Consider the following 18,196-nt stretch of genomic DNA (forward strand, 5'->3'; position numbering starts at 1 on the left):
AGGCTTTGAGGGAACTGTCCCTGAAGCTGCTAGCAGCCTGGCAAACGACTCCACCGATGTTAAGATCCCACTCGATAGGAAGATCTCGAGACCGTTCTAGGTGTCCGAAGTCCTCTTCGTCTCACTCCAAATTGTCGGGGCACTCACGTAAGAGGCCCAAAAAACACAAGAAGTTGAAACACGCTTCGACTTCTCTTCGTCCATCTGCCGACACAATGAAGGAACATCGGCGTTCAAGGCTAGGTGCCTCAGAACCTGCGCTCGGGCGGTCTCTGTGCCTCCCCAGTTTTCCCAGAGTTGGAGCAACCCCCACTCAAATCAGAGTTCTAGGAGGCCATGTGCCTAATTTGTGAGCGACCTGACCCCTTCGGCAAGCTTTTGGGTCACTCTGAGCTGGAGGGGTGGGGGGGGCACCATCTGGTTCTGCCCCAGCTGCTCTGGCCCGATGGGTCCCTATAGATTCAGTCATGAATCCTGACTGTCGCTGGTCATAGCATTACGACCTTCCACGACACTGATTCTCTCAGCACCATCAGTGCCCACCAGCGGCACAGCCCTATTCTGATCCCTGACGAGCCAGAGCCGCAGCAACCAACGTCGATTCTGGTGCTGACAGGACCCCTTCATCCTAGGTCAGAGCCTGAGCCCTATTCTGAAGGGCTAGGCCTTGGGGAGGAATGAGAGGAGTCACTGGGCCCTTTAGAATACCAGTATGAACAGGATATCGACTGGTATAAAGAACTGGGTGGTGCAGCGGACTGGAAACTTCTCTAGATACCGGCATGCTACCCCCCCCTTACCATGGCTACGGAGGACAGAGCGACATATGCAGTGGTGGTGTAGAGGGCGGCTGAGGACCTCAACCTTCAGTTGCCCTCAGTGGCAGTTTAGACGATCATCTTGATGGAGGTGTTGCAACCGGGAGTCTCCTCCTCTAAACCTCTGCTCTCGTTCAACTAAGCCATTGCAGATGTACTTCTGGGGACCTGGTCCAAACCCAGAACAGGGGCTTCTGTGAATAGGACCCAAATTTCCTCACACAACACCCTACCCTGCAGAGCTTGGTAGTCCAATCCTCTACTTTTTCCGCCAGCCTTTCATTGTGTTCAGTGAACACACCGCAGGCTTATTAAGCCGCCATTCCCAGACACTGTGGGAAACGGTTCCACAAGTGCTGCCACAGGTCCTGGAGGAGACCTGGGCCACTCTCTCTCAAGCAGTTACAGACTGGAGAGGTGTAGCAAAGTTCCCTATATGCTGTCACCGACTCTCTGGGCAGAGCAGTTTCATCAATGGTAGACCTCAGACGCAATGCCTGGCTGAGAATGTCTGACCTTTCAGGGTATATCCAGGCTTCCCCCATGGACATGTCTTTCAATGGCACCCATCTCTTTGGAGAAAAGGCTGACTCAACACTGGTGCGCTTGAAGGACTTGCGGGCTATTGCCAAGTCCTTGGGCTTCTATGCTACCATACATCCCCAGTCTGCTTTTCGCTCCTTTCATGGCCACAGAAGGAGCTTTCAACTTTGCCAACCTTATCCCAGGCTCCGAGCCGTGCGAGCTTCTCAGCCTCTGCGTGGATGAGGGCTTGGTCCCTACAGGCCTTGTGGGTCTGGTCCAGCCACCCCAACCCCCTTGCAGCTGCAGCTGCAGCTTCCAAACCTTCCTAATCTTGGCCTTTTAGATCATGGGCGTCCAGCTAGTGACGGGATCAGCCGTTCCCTCCACCACTGACAGTACGTAACTTCGGACAGATGGGTTCTGCAGATCGTCTGAAGGAGTTACTCCCTCCTCTTTGAAACTGCTCCCCCTCCTTCCCCCTCCATGCCAATATCTTTCGATTTGCTGACTGAGGATCATCTGTCCCTGCTCCGGGAGGAAGTCATGGCTCTCTTGGCCAAGGAAGCCATAGAGAGGGTTCTGGTGCCAGACGTAGGCTTTGGTTACTTTGGTTGCTACTGCCACTACTTTCTGGTCCCAAAAGAGGACTAGGGCCTTTGTCCTTTCCTAGATCTCTGAGCCCTCAACTACTTCCTCAGAAAGGAGAAGTTCAAGAAGTTTTATCTGCCCTGAGCCCAGAATACTGGATGGTAGCTCTGGGCTTGTAGGCCCCTATTTTCACATTCCTTTTCTGGGCATTTTCCTGGTTGTTCAACATCTGGCAAGCTACCCGGACACCAGGGTGGACAAACTCAACTGTCGATGTCTTGCATATCTCGAATGGCATCTCCACCCTGAGGTGGCGCAAGATCTCTTTCAACAGTGAGGGGAGTCTTGGTTGGATCTTTTAGTCTCTGTGAAGGTCAGATCTAACCAACCAGCAGTTTTGCAGGCTGGAGTTCCCAAGGTGACTCTCGCTCTGTTGTCTTGAGTGGAGCTCAGGCCTCCTGTATGCTTTTCTTCCTATAGCACTCATGCCCATAGTCATCAGAACGACTGTGCCCAAGTCATATTTGTGGCTCCATGCTGGGCACGGAGAGTCTGGTATTGATCCTCCCATCAGGCTGCCCCTTTAGGAGGATCTTCTGTCACAGCAGCAGGGGAGGGTCCTCCACCCGAACCTGATCATTTTCACCATCTTGCATGGAGATTGAGTGGCGTCAGTTGATAACTTTCAACCTTCCACCCGACATCCGTTATGTTATATTGGTAGCCAGGCGTCTCCCCACCAAGACGGTCTACGCCTGCCAATGGAAAACATTTGTATCATATTGTACAGAAAATTCCATTGACTCCCTTTCTGATATTTTACTTTTTGTTTTGAGCCTTGCTCAGCAGAGCTCTACTCTAGGCACCCTTAAAGGGCATCTTTCTGCCTTGTTTGACTTCTTGCATCTGCTTGACCAACCCTTCTTATTTAAACCTTCCATTGTAAATAGATTTCTCAAAGAACTTGTACATATGTTCCCTCCATCCCCTTTCATTATGCCCAAGTGGGCCCTTAATTTGGTTCCCACATTTCTGATGTGTAAAGGCTTGAAGGGAGAACACAATTGTCCCCTCAGGCTGCACACCCGCAAAACAGCCTTTCTGGTGACCTTTGCATCGGCCAGGAGAGTGAATGAGCTGCACGGTCTATCATCCAAGCCTCCTTTCCTATCAGTTTTTCCTAACAAACTGGTGCTTTGCACTAGGACCTCTTTCCTGCTCAAAGTGTTACCAGCATTTCATGGGTCCCATTCTCTCACTTTTCCCACTTTCTATGCTCCGAAGAGCGACTCCATCATCTGGACCCAAAAAGAATGTTATTGTTCTACCTTGAACGCACAAGAGAGTTCCGGGTGAATGACCAACACTTTGTGGGGTATGGTGCGAAGAAGGGTAGGGTGGTGTAGAAATTGACAATTTCTTGATGGGTAGTTCTATGCATCAAGATCTGCTACATACTGGCAATGAAGCAGACTCTTGAAGGCATAGGAGCTCATTCAGCCAGATTTAAGCCTGCAACCACTGTGCTAGCCGATGAAGTTCCAGTTCTGGACATGGACATCTGTCAGGCATTCCTTCACATGTTTAGCAAGAATTATTGCCTGGACAGTCAGGTCTGTATAGATGGTCATTTCGCCCGTTCGGTCCTGCAGGACTTCTTAGAGTAAAGTTGTCCGCAGACCCACTTCCGGCGATTAGTTTTGCCTGGTTATCTATTCAAAGGTAAGGAATCTGCGGCTAGATGTCTCTATCAGATGAACAAGTTACTTACCTTCGATAACGCCTTATCTGGTAGGGACATTATCTCGCATCAGATGCCATACCGACCAACCCACCGTCCCTGCTCTGCTGACAAATTTCTAAGGTCAGGGCTGATCCCTTTTAGCGCACTTCTTAGCTCATCTCTCTTCTGGCAAGGAAAGTTGTGAAAAGTAACTGAAGTAACTGATGTCAGCGCGCCGAGGTGGAGATTATATAGGTGACCTTTACGTCCCTTCCAGTGCAGGCGACAATACCAACCACAGCCGACTGACCCCCCCCCCCAACCTACAGGTGCGCAGGGAGTACTGCTCACGATAAACCTTCCAGATCCAGTCTGGACACCTGGGAAAAATCAAAGGTAAGGAATCTGTGGCTAGATATTGTATCTACCAGATAAGGCATTACTAAAGGTAAGTAACTTGTTCTTCTCATTCTTTTTCATTCGCTACCTTTTTGTACATAGGCTTAGTCGGAAGCTAAATCAGATTATATATGGGTAGGTGGAGCCTGGCCCAGGTCCAATACTACTGTAAGCAGTAAGGGCTGGTAATTTGTATAATTTCTTTATTTTTTCTGATCATTGCGCACATGAGCACTTCTACAAACACTTCTCTTTTCACTCTTTTGGAGCAACCATGATGAAATGAACTCCATAAAATGTATATACTATAAATGATTTTGATATATAAAATGTGGTTTGATTATTTGAAACCGCATTAATTGTGATCTGTTCAAATTAGTTTTTGCACTCGCCTACATTGCAAATCACATATTGCATTTCTCTTGGATTATCTGCCAATAGGATCATACTGTTATATGTACTAGGAACTTTTTAGAAGGCAAAACAAATTGTGCCACACTAAAGGACTCCTCGCCAAGGTCATGTAAACTGCCACTGCACGATGCATGTCTTGGTGCAGACTAAAGTGAAAACACAACATGACACTTGTGTGCCATGTCTCCTAACACTGCTTGTAATATTTTCAAGTCACTCCTACAACAGGCCTTACAGCCCTAAGGCAGGGTGCCTTATATTATATGGGAAGGCATATCTGCATGAGCAGATATGCCCCTGTGCTGGGTTAAATTACACATGATTAACACCATCAACAAAATGTATCCATATGCCCAAATTCAAGGATGTTTTTTCACTTTTTCAATATTGGAATAAAATGTATTAGTTGAGGATTACATATCAGACAGTAATCTGCAATTCAAGTAAAATAACTAACAGCCCTATGCTTTGTTCCTCCTGACTGTGAGCATGAATAGTACACATCAATTACTGAATCAAAATATTTTACTACAAACGAAGACAAATTGGGCGCACTACCAAATTTCTTTGAGGACACATGTATTGGCCATCTATGCAGGTTGGGTCGCAGGAGGAATCCAAGGTTTCCTGTAAAGTGATGGCACTGTTACATGATCTGTTTAGAGGGAGGAGCAAAGACTAGTAATGCCATAGAGGGATGGCACAACTCCTTCAACAAATCAATTGAACCTCACTCACAATGTTGTTTGTTTTGGGAAATTTTGAAGAAGGAGCAAAATTCAAAGAAATGAGAATAGCACAATCATTGACTGGTAGTCTGAACCCACGAATTTCCAAAAGAACAAAAGAAATGTTCGAGCGACTATTGGAACAAATTCAGCAGTTATCTTTGATGGTGGCTTCAGGCTACCTAGACAGTATTGCACTCATACTACATTTCATACGAACACCTATTCTATCTTACTTGCCTATTTTTTAATTCTTTTTTTTTTTAAATGATATTGTCATTTTTCAAATAATGAGATTTTCCCACCTTCAGTTGTCTTCTTTCTTCGACTGTTGGACCTTCGTTAAATTCCACAGTTCATCAAGAGTCTGGACCACTCCAAATATCCAAATGATCAAAACCATAATCCACGAAGGAATCCAAATACCATGCAAAGGAAACAAATTGCAATAGCCACATTTACAGCAAACACAGTGCTGCGAAATATACGGTGTAAACAACAACAAAAAGACACATCTCAAAAAGAAATCCCCCAAAACGAAGTATTGTTAGCAAAAAAAACATTGTTCCAATCCACTGTCCATACGTTTTTAATCCATCCATAAACTGACTACCAATTTTCAAAAGCCCAAAACTTCAAACTTTAACATGCAGTAAAAAAACCTGCATAAAGTTACAATCCTTTACAAAAATTTCCAAATTTTCCAAAACATCCATTCGGCCATCCATGCCATCTGTATTCTCCAAACTTCCAGGGGTCGAACAGCCGCGAACACACGATAGTATGTTTAAAAAAAAAAAGCAACTCAATGCTACAAAAACAATACAAAAATATTGCTGTCTTTACACTTTGGTTTTAAAAAAAAAATCGTAATATTTTTCTGTATATATTTTTTTAAGCTAAATATTTTAAAAGAGCAATCAACCCTAAGAGGGCCTATAACCGCTACCTGCATAGGAATGAAAGTGGTGGTTAAAACATTCAAAACATACATTCAAATACTAACCTTTAGCAAACTACCTGCCTCCCTCCTCTCTCCTTACAATAAACTATGCCACCCATATTCACTCTTTAATAAATAAAATGTATCTTACCTGACTGCAGCTCTTCCTTGCTTCTGATCTTGACCGCAGTGGTCCACCGGCTGTAGACGCACAACCAGGAACGTCATCTCTAAAAGCAAAAAGGAAAAAAATGACAATTACCCACTTGGAGTTCAATCTAAAATTGTGGGAAAACACACCAAAAATTGTGGATTTCTTTTTTTTTTAAATGAACTACTTTTGAAAAGTTTAAAAATGTACTTTATGTAAACTTATGTATAATAATTGTTTTACATTTGTTTATTCATTGTTACATCTTTTTAAAAATATTTTATTATCTTTCATATTTAATTATTTAAATAAAAATAAATGCATACATTTCTAATTTTTATAATATTTAATTGTTTTAGGAGTGTACATATATCCATGTTTAAATAATTTATTTTATATTTACAAATATTTGTAATTGTGGTTTAAAAAATAGTACGCAACTCCAACTCAAAACCCCTGTTTCTGTATCATTCCATACCAGATTATATGGTAAACCCTCCTAACTATTGTTTTTACATATTAGAATACCTATTTAATTAATATTTGTTTAACATTTAATTAATATTAAGGAATTCAGATTAATACCTGGGTATTAGTACACTCCCCACCCAAAAGCCCTACTTCCCTCTCATCCCGTGCCAGGGGGTGGGGCATATACCCTCTCCTATTTTCATTTTTATACTTTCAAAAGTAATTGCATAATTTATTTAAAACTACATGAATTGGATGTCACAACTGATTCTGGGCTCGAAGCCATGCCAGACACGCATCCAGACTGGGGATTATGAGTGCACAGCCATGGTCCACTGCCAATACAAAAGCAGAATTGGCGCCCCGGATTGTGGTTTGCTGAACATAAACTCAATAGATCGTACACTCTGGGATGTGGAGGTACACCTTCGGCGGCTGTTGTGGAGTGGGGGGTCGTCTGGACCCGAGGTGTTGCTATGTTGCGTAAACCATACAATCCTAGTTATGTTTTAGTTATCCCTAATATTACTTTTACGCCTCCCAAGTTAGCTGCTCTCACTACAGTACACTTACTGCCATTTACTTGACAGGTCGAGCAGTTGACAGTCACTAATCTTTTAGTATGCAGGAGACTTGTATAAGCCACAAGACAGTAGACACATTGAGGTGTGAAGTGACGTTTCTTTTAACGTGTTAATAACATATGTAAGTGACATGAATATATTGGCCACAGCCCGCTTGTAAACCGTACTATTTTGTAGATATTTGCTGTGTTTTGTGTTATACCGAAAAACTAATAAAACGGATTCAAACAAAAATGAATACACTCCCCCACCCCAAACCCCTAATTCCCTTGCATCCTGTGCCAGAGTATGGGCATTACATCCTCACAAGTATTATTTTTTTACAAACCATTCTAAAAAATATTAAAATTAATAGTGATGAATAACCGGTATTAAAATTAATACTTAAGTATTAATACACTACCCGACCCAAACCCCAAATTCTCTTGCATCCCGTACCAGAGGGTGGGTGTTACACCCTCATAAGCATTACCTTTAATTATTTAAACATAACTAAAAATTATTATTAAAACCAATACTGAGCTAAAAAAATAAATAGACCTTAACAAAAACACTTACCTACCTTAATACATATTGGAATAGCATGCATTTTAATGGCATATGCGTTGTAAAAGATGCGTTGTAATGCTTGCGTTGTAAGGGTAGTTTCCCGTTCTGGTTTGCCATGCAAGAATAACACATACCGTCTGCCCTTCCTCATACAATTGTTGCCCAATTGTGTTATTCATTTTCCACTTCCTTCTCAATTAGTTATAGTCATAGACTGCTTTTAGCCTCTTCCAAATGAAGTAATTCCTTTACCTTAAATGCTCTATTAATTGTTGCTTTCTTTTCTTATTTACTTGACTTTGATTTGCAATCATTTCTCCTCCTTAGGTTGTGTTTAAAATGTCAAAAACAACTTCAGAGGAAGAGGAGCCATCCTCTTCTTGAAAATATAAGGCAATCCCCTTTTTAATATTTTGAACTAATTGTTATCCTTTGACCAGTAAAAAAGTATTGTTTTTTTCCGATGTTAATTTAATACTACGGCTTAGGACTTTATAATCTGAAAAACTGTTTCATATAAACCCAACTACAGTTGGGATTAGTGAAGATGTCAACACAAGTCTACCCCAGATTCTGATTGATGGTGTTTTGAAAAGCCACATAAAGCTTAATCTGTGGATTTTTCATTCATTCATTCAAACGGATCATCCAGCCCTAATTCATATTTTCTTTTCTTTATATTCATTGGCTCAGTAGTCTTGACTTTGAGTTACACAGGGATCTGAATGGTTTGTATGTGGGGCTTGTGTGATTTGCTTATCGTAGCAAGACAGACGAGTATTTGAGAGAACGGTTTTCTTATTCACTGAAGTTTGTCTGAGATCGGGGATCATCACTAATTGTGTTCTGTATTAGAAATGATCAATTCAATAGCTGCAGGCTACTCCTTTTTGGACTAAAATTTATGTTTGTGTTGTGTCCTCAGGGCCACTTGAATCGTAATCCCTATGCAAGATTGCGTGCCAAGCTGTTTTTCCAGGTTCTCCAATTGCTGTCATCAGGCCAGGAGGGATTTGTAAAGTTTGAACTGAAGTTTTTTTAACTAAACCCTAGAGGGAGGCTATGTCGTTGCTGTGAAAAGTTTGAGAATATTTTTTCCTGGAGATAAAAATGTTTATGAAAATAGTTTTCATTTCTCAGCCTTGATTTTAAGTGCTTGGGATTTTGCTACTGCCCTTTCCATTTACTGATGTGACAGCAATATGCTGAAAAAACTGATGCAGCAGCTCCTTGTTTGTCTGTCAGGGTGGTTTTTGTTTCCTTTGCTACTTCTGCTATTTTGTTGGTTGTGGTTGCCACTTGTTTAGTTATGTTGCTAAAATGTCTGCTGTTATTTGTCCATGTTGACTTTGGCCTCTAGATCTCTCCCATGCCAATGCCCCCTTTATTGCCAACGTATTTATCCCATTGGGATCTTGTTCTAGTTCTATGTAGTCCACAGTTGCTATAATTCCACCCGCTAACACCAATTGTAATTTAATTATCTCCGTTTTTTTTCCTCAGACACCATTCTTGCTTTTGTGCCCTTTGCTAAATATGAAAGTAGACCACTTCTGAGAACAGATGTGGGTTCCTTACGTCTAATCAGTGGGACTGTACTTATTATTGCAAACCTCTTGCAAATTTGGTGCAGACGTTTTAATGTTCTGCACAGCACATACAGTCAAATATAGTGGCTTTACTCCTCAGACCCGATCTCCCCAGCACCATTCTGGTACTCACCTCCTCGTCACTGGCCTTACCTCTGTCCTCGCAGCACTCCCCTGTAGCCCCCATGCGGGCTACGCTGAAGAAAAGGGGTCCAGGCTCTAAAAGGTGGCTAAAGTAGAGTGCAACCAGTGAAAACTTAGAAGGCCGAGAGCTTCTCCCTGAAGAAATAAATAAGAGGTTTTCTTTGTCTTCGACTGCCTTATTGCTGGTTTCAGTGTTGCACTTTTGATGTCCTGCAGTTTGTTGCTTCTTTAGCAATTCGAGGGAAGGTACATATTTTAGCTTCACTCAAGCTACAACCCCACTCTCCTCTTCATCCATAATCCGGGGTAGCCAAAAGGCAACAATGTAACAATCCGAGTTCAATTGCTGTGGACTCTCCTAGGACTGTTGTCTATCATTCATGATTTACAAATGAGCTGTTCTGTTGTAGCGCTGCATGGCTTTTCAAAGCCAACCAACATTGCCCTACGCTCCTCTTTACTAGTTTGGCATTGTTTGGATGTTGTTGATCATTTTAGCAGAAGTGCTGAGGTGGCGACCAAGGAGACTGCCGCTGCAGCCATGCTGAGGTGGTGGAGGGCATACTGAGAAGTGTTGAGTCACTAAGTGCCGGTGCTTGGCAATGATCCCAGTGCCATCAGGGCCATCATTAGACTAGTAAAAATTTGTGATTCCCTTGGAATTGCTCAAAACATCTCAATCAGATACACTCATTCACACTTCACTGCATTATTCTACTCACAGCCATCACAGAGAAAATCCAATGGTTATGAATGCAAATTCCTCTAAGTCATGAAGTCCAATAATAACGTAATTAGCTCAAAATACAAATGTATTTTTGATCATGTAATAAAAACAGTAAAATGTATCAATCCAATTTATACATTAATTCATATCCTACTCAATAAAAACATATACAGAATTATACACAATAAACATGAAAAGAGACTGAACCCTGTGATGTTAACCTGACTCATCAGGATGTTAATTCATTAGAATCTTTGCAACTGGGTCAGAGTCAAATAAACAAGTGTTGACAAAGTAGTTCCTTGAATTTAACTTTGAATGATTGCGTCGACGCGTTTCGGTGAATTGCTCTGTGGGCACCACCTTTATCAAGACTATTTTCAATATATGTCTCTTTCACAGTCAATATGTTTTCCTATGTATCATAAAATCAAATAGCGCCAGAAAAGGTCACTCTACCACAATCTCCAAGGTATGTTCAAGATATATTCTTGAGAGAAGTGGCAACCATCTATATAAAAACTACCATCCTCGGACCCCTTCTGGTCAAATTTAAGTGGAGTCCTCTGTAGGGATAATTCGGCCCCCAACTTTAAAAGATATCTTGTTTTGCTGGACCGCCAATTCGCACCAATATGCAATCTGAGTGCTGTCTCCAGGAGTCGTGCTGTAAAGCTTCACGTCCTCTCTATATTCCAACTTGATGATATGTGGTGATACAGTTGTCAATTAAAATCAATTATTCTTTTTCACCATTAAACTGAGGTCCCCATGTACGGAAAACCCTGTAAAACGGCGAGAGCGTGGGTCCAAGATTCGCGTGTTCCCCGTCTGCTCGAAAAATCAGACTAAACTTTGCCTTATCTCTAATCTTTATTGAAGAAGTGCCTGGAGCAACCAATAACATTTCTTTTTTTTGTAGCATCCATTTATAGTTTGTCTAAAATCAGTTCAGGTTTTTAAGGTTGCTTTTAAATCTCTTTACATGTGGTTTAGTGTAGTTAGAGCTCCAGGTAAAACTCAGCACCATTTTTCAGCTCTTGGAGCTAGTCATCATGTGGTGCTGTTATCAAGACTCTTAAATGTTTCCTACAGGTGCAATAAAGAAATCAGATTTTTCTCACTACAGTTTTTAGGGCTCGCCTGCGTTGAAGCGCGAAGCGCGCTGCCTTATTGTCGCTGTGAAGGCCTCCCAAGTGGTACAGACCGGTGCACGAGTAGACACCGGTCTGTGAACGCGCGAGATGCAGGGAACACCAACGTGCACCCTCACGGCGTCACGCTCCTGTCCTCCCGCGTCTCTTCCAAGGCCGACTTGCGGTGTGCGTGTGCGTGCTCCAGCATTTCTGTGGCCCATTTACCGCAGCATGGTACGGCTTGGGGGCTGCAGACGGCATGTGGTAAGTGAGGGCCGGGGGGGATTTGTTTGCTTGTTTTCATTTACTTGACTTACCAGGAGCAACGAAAACAATGGTATCTTAACCTAAATAAACACCACAGATAGATTAAAAATAGAAATACACTGCTTACACTTAGCATCGCAGCTGCGTGCACGTGCCCTCACACGTTCACACTTGAAGAGTGCTACAAAAAAAGCCCAGGTCTATGAGCAAAATTAAAGACATTCGCCTTCCAGGTCAATACCATGTCAGTTTATCATTTACCAATGCTGTTGCGCGCTTAATAACCAGGCCCTGCAGAACTACTAACTTTACCTCAGATGGCGCATGCACGTGCACATCACAGGGAACCAGCTCACTTAACAGTAATTCCAAAGGCGCGTGGGATTGGAAGGAGAGCACTGTACCTGCCTACGCCCACAGTCGGTCGGCGCTTTTACGTTCACTTACAGACACCAAAACCGCAGTAACAAATAACTTTTTTTAAACGAAAAAAACATGTCAGCTTGAAAGGGCAATTCCCTTTGATGAATGTCGCTTAAGAAGTTGTTAAGCAATTATTCTACTTGCAAGATCGAGTACTGTAGCCAGCAAATGAAGCCACCACCCCCGAGTCCCACCAGTGCGCCTACATCCAGACGCCAAAATGCAATTAAGTACCCAGGAATGACCGAAGGAAGTCTTTCCTGCACCGGCACTAAACTTTCACCTAGAGAAAGAGACTGTTTCACGACCGTTCTTAGACAATAAACAAAGAAAAGTGTTAAGACTGGAGACAACGGCAACAGGCCCTGCACCACCGCTAGGGAGATAGTTTATTTTCTACTCAGTGACAAGGGGAGCCTTGGAGGGTTTAACAGCGTCGCTGACAGAACAGTATGCAAGCGGAATCAGGGGGATTCGTTATTTGTTACTTAATCGCAGGTTGATAGCCGTGTTTGAACATCACCTGCAAGGCAAAGGTGCCAGGACTAGGAACCGGATCTCACGTTTACCAAGACTGAGTGGATCCAGCAAGGCCTTCTCCAAAAATTTGGGTACGCAGCACTTTAAAAATGAGAGACCGTGAGTGTGGATTCTCCTAGATGTGGTGGAGAGAGAGCTTCCTTTCTGCATATGCCCTGGGCATGCTCGAGCGTGCATACCTATTAGACAACTGTGATAACACAGTTACAGGCAGTGACTGCACAGCCGATCAAGGAAAAGCCTCAGGTGTGCCTGCTCTGTATTGTTAAACAACCTAAAGGGGATAAAATGCACTGAAGGTTCCTACAGTTGGCATTTGTACTGGTTGAGGGAAGAGTGGCCATAGGGTGGTTGAGCATGAGGGCCCCTTCCATCCCTTTATGGACGTACTTGAGTGGGTACTGGCAGAGGAGGCACACATGAAACTTAATCGATGGGATTAAAAATTGCAGGAGGATTTAGACTCCTGAACCACACAGTTGGAGCCCATGTAAATGGGGATGGGTAGGAGTAATGAACAGGGCACACAATCACAAGGGACTGAAAATACTATCACACAGGAGCAGTGGTCGATGGATACAAGGGGAGATGTAGTTCTATCGGGTCGGGTTGAGCTATGGGCAGTCGGGGGTTGCACACTCGGTCATGTGTATTTAGGGCTTCAATGTAACCATGTTTGTGGAATACCACTGTGTTATTTGAAGCAATCACTTTGGGAGGGAATTGGGGGCAAGACTGAGGGTTGGGGAATGAGGTTTGGTTACTTGAAACTTGTACTTAGAGATGGTGTGTACACTGAACAAATGTTCCATTGGCTGTCATTTTCCTGTTATACTCTTGATTGGTTGTGCTGAAACTGTGTCGTAAGGATTTGATATTATATGTTGACCCAGGAAGGACTTGCTCTCAACAATTAAACAGTAAAAAGAGTTTTTTTAAATGGAGTGCAGGCGTGAATTTTCTACTGCACTATAAACAGTGCATTAGTCAAAAGGGACAATCTGTTTGAACTCATTGGCCTAGCTTTGACTGCAGTTGGCATCCTGGCCCGCATTTCAAAGGTGTGGTGGGAGGCAGAGTTCCATTGCAGGATGTGGAGTGACTGCATCCATTTGTAGGGGAAGCCTCATGAAATGCATGGAACATCTGTGCCTCAACTGCGGGTGCACTTACTGTAAATCTGCCCCAGGTTTTGGCCACCAGATCTCAGGATCACTTCCATGCTTTAACAAATTAACAGTTCCTTACCAAAAGATTAGATAAACAACATTTGGAAAATTATCTTGGTACCCTTATTATCCTTTCACAATCATACAGAGCCATCTGCCCGTGATGAAATCCTTAAACCCTCACTAAGAATCACATAGGTGCAAAAAATGATGGCGATGATACAGTAATGAGGCCTTTCTTCGGGCAGGGAGCTGGTGGTGTATGGAATAATGGGAGATTAGCCATCTGTAGTGTAGAGCAGTCATGCCACGGGTGGTGGGAGGATAATCAACATTGGATTAAAACAGAGGAAGGGTTGTGGCCACACTTATTCCCACAATATGGCTCTAGCTTTACTTGTTACTATGAAATAGGCATGGCCGCTGCAATTATGTGGTAAGGAAGGCCATAGCTCACTTAATTATGCGGCATAATGCAGCACATTCTAAAGCAGTATTCGTTTGCCATTTTGTCACTCTAACACAGGCTAAAGCCTGTTTGCACAAGTTTATCTCACAAGTACCAGTTCAACACATCAATACAGCAACCGAAAGGGGACCCGTCAACCCTTTCATTGAGTCTGCGACTGTGCGGACCCACATGTGGGCTTTTTTCAGGTTGAGCATTAGAAACCGTCTTGTATATACTTTAGTATATACTCATATGTGTATGTACTTTGTGGGCTCTGGAGATCAGCCCTAGGACTTGTAGGTACTTTTTTTTTCTGTCCAACTGCCTCTGTTTTACTGTCTTGATAGAAAACGACCAGTAGAGGTCAGTAAAATACCAGAATCACTTTAGCATTCTCTAGATTCTAGTCCGTAGAAATTGTCTTCCATGAGCACCCATAGACAATAATATTTGTTTTTAATCTTGTATTTTCAGTGATATGACCACTGAAGGCCCTGATTTTATATTAAAAACAGAGCTTTGGACTATACCATTTCCCGCTGAAAGGAAATATTTCTCTCCACGTGTTCCCATACCTGGCGTGTCACGTAGTTTGGTGCTTACTTTCCCTCCATGTTAAAGAACAGTAGATGTTTCAGCACCCAGGCTAATCTGCTGCATAGCTAAATACATATAATAATAATAATAATAATCCACATTTGTATAGCGCACAATCACCCGTTAGGGTCTCTAGGCGCTGGGGGCCGTCGGGAAGATTAAGCAAGCTATTGCCCAGAGTCGCATGGTGCTGGGCTAACCTGCCGCCGGACCCGGGGATCGAACCCTGATCCCCAGATTCCAGCGTCAGTCGCCCTGGCCGCGGCGCCACACATATAAGGTCCCAAAGGCGAGACCGATTGCATTGCAAATGCTTGTTATGGTGATGAATTCATTTGATTATTTTTTTTAGGTCTTATGTGTTTTTAGGTGTGATGCTTAAGTATACCTCATCAAGGTAAGTATTTGCTTCAGCACGTTCAGTTGTATGAAGCGTCATATATTTGAAGCACGTCTTTGTCTTCATTTTTTTCCTTTGTAATAGAAAACAATTTCCAATCTACCAATTGGTGTTTCAGCTTTATAAAAGACAAACTGACCTTGACCTGTATCTCACAAAATGTATTCAGTTTGTGCAATTCATTTTAGTTGGTAAAGGTTTATTTAGGAAGTAACCAAATATTAATGCTTGAATTTCATCCTACGTTGTTTTGCTTAAGCTTTCTGTCACATTTTAAGGACCCCCATTTGCCTATAAATGTACAGTATAAAGTCTTGCAATTCATAGTACACGCACTTATAGTGCATGGTTTAAGGGCCCCTTTCCCAGGTTCCCTATTACATAAATGTCTATCCCTTTGTAGGAAAGTGAGGAGGAGCAGTTGGTTGCTTTTTGGTTCTCATTTGTGTACAATACTTGTTCTAACAATGGGATTTTGGTCAGCTCATTGTTTATTATAGGTTGACTTTCTTGTCAATCTCATTTGTTTGGTTCTTAATTTGCGACTATCCATTCTCGTCTTGTGACTGTTCCCCCTCTTTACCATCATTTTGATTGTAATCTTACTCTGCTTACATTAAGGGGACTACTTTTTTCTTTCTCTTTTAGCACTCTTAGGAGTGCCCTTGTGTTCATCTCTCCTAATATGCTGCTTTCCTCTCTGCAAAACACTCTGCTCCCCGTGCACACTGGGTTTCTCCCTTTTCAGTCCCATGCCCTCAACCCATCCATTTTCCCCCTCCACTCCCTGGCTTTTCCTTCTTTTTTGTCTTTAAATATTTTCTTCTCCAGTCTCAAATGCCTTTTTAATCCCCTGCCCACGACCCATTGTTTCTTCTGAAACCCACACTCTACTGCTCTCCCACCCTTTGTGGTCTTTAAAAAAAATTCTTTTTTAATGTTAAGGCTTTTGGAGGGACCATTTGCTGCTTTAAAAATGCCATTTTCTGTAAGTATTATATATGTTTTCTGATATAAATGGCTCCCAACTTCTTGAATCTGTAAATAACCAACAAGAGCAGTGTCCTCTCTCATTTGTTGTATTATTTGTTTGTTACCCAATGCTGTATAACATTAGAAAAATGCATTGACAAAGCCAGGTCAAAAAGGCGCAATCTATTGGCTTAGCCAGTGCTCATTTCTTTTGCATCCAGCACGCCATGGTAGTGCATTTATTTTCATGCTCTGTTTATTCCTTTGATGCAGCACTCCATTTTTCCCTTCGCAGGCCCATGTATGTGGTTGCAGTGAGAGACTGTTCCACCCTATAAGGGAATATCTGGCGCTACATGGGATCTTCCTTAACTCCATCATAGATTTTTTGTGTACATTCAGTGTGCCTTCCGATGGCTTTGGGCCTCTGCTTCTATGCTCATTATGCGGTGTGGGTGCAGAGACAAAGTTGTATTACTTTGTGTAATGTTACTGGTGATCATGTAAGGAACAATACCTTTGTATCGGGTTTGCTCTATATAAAACTGCAAAACAAAGTTTCTTTTATTTGCCTGAAGCCATCTCACAGTGCAAATGAGAACACTGCATTGAGATAGCACCGCTGCTATATGTTCTCTTGTGCTGTCTGCATTACAGAATTACATAAGGGCTCACATCCATCTGCAGACCCTTTTATAATACAACAGTTTGAGGCATGTGTGCTTTAGATACACATGCTTTGCATACTCCTGCCATCTAATGTTTGGTCTGGATGTTTACAAGTTGTTTTTCTTCGAAGAAGTCTTTCCAGTCACGAGATAAGGTAACGCCTCCTTACGGTGATAGTGCGCATAGGCATCGACTCCATTGTTAGATTGTTTTTCCCCTCCGTTGGGTTCGGACTTGTATTGCTGCACTCTGGTTCGAAACTGTTCTTCGGGTTCCCCTCGGTGCGCAATCCACTCTACCCTTGACTGTATTGTTCTTGAACTTGTTTCCCTGTTCTCCGGTTATCGATCAAGAAACACTCTATCTTCCGTCTGACACATCGGGGCGGCCGTCGGGCCTAGCCACGTAGGTCTACACTTCTGCCGATGGAACAACTCCATTCCAATTCTCTCCTCTGCGCCACGCCAAGTACCCTCGTACCCATCTCCATCAAGTTTGTAACTTGTGCCTCTCACCGAAGCACAAGGAAGAAGACCGCGATGCCTATAAGTCGTTTCGGTCAAAGAAAACTCTACGCGACCGTCTGGCTCGACAACGAGTAATGCAACACAAAAGAATTCAACACGCTCCGGATAACTTTGGCGAAGAATCCGAGCATGAAGACATCAAAGCATTAGCGTCAGAAGAGGAGGACATCTCGGTTCCAGAGTCTGATTCCGAACTTAAGATCAACCTGGAGTCCGAAGACGTGCCTCCATGACAGGGTGCCGAGCGTACTGAAGACCCCTTGCCCCCGAAAACTTTTTCCAAAAAACAGAAGGCCATAGCACCACCTCTGCCTTTGGGCCAAGGTCGACACCGAGACAATTTTTCGGATGCCCCGCCTCCCTTTGGCAAAACAAACTGTCAAGCCTTCCGGCTGGGCATGGAGTTGGCCGAAATCTTCTTCGGATCTGAAACCCTCCAGTTCCAAGGACAGATCTGGTTCGGAGCCGAAACACTCCTCTTAGAAACCAAAACATGCTTCGAAGCCGAAACCTTCTGCTCACAAAAGCAAAACTATTTCGCCTTCGTATTCAAAGGACAGCCTCTCTGAGCCTCCCAAACCAAATTGCATCCTAAACAGAAGAAGCTTTATATCCATCCAGATACAATACATATTTCTGCCAAGACACCAGTCAAACACAAGCTTCCTTCAGAGGACCCTGCTGATAAAATT

At 43.0% G+C, this 18,196-nt stretch overlaps 1 protein-coding gene across 2 annotated transcripts in view; it reads left to right on the forward strand.

Moving 5' to 3' along the window:
• LOC144824082 (A-kinase anchor protein 13-like) overlaps positions 1–18,196 on the forward strand; it is a 342,578-nt gene that overhangs the window by 290,863 nt on the left and 33,519 nt on the right. The gene's annotated exons all lie outside the window — the stretch shown is intronic.

The sequence above is a fragment of the Lissotriton helveticus genome, chromosome 3_1, assembly GCF_964261635.1.
Source record: "Lissotriton helveticus chromosome 3_1, aLisHel1.1, whole genome shotgun sequence".
NCBI classification, from domain to species: domain Eukaryota; kingdom Metazoa; phylum Chordata; class Amphibia; order Caudata; family Salamandridae; genus Lissotriton; species Lissotriton helveticus.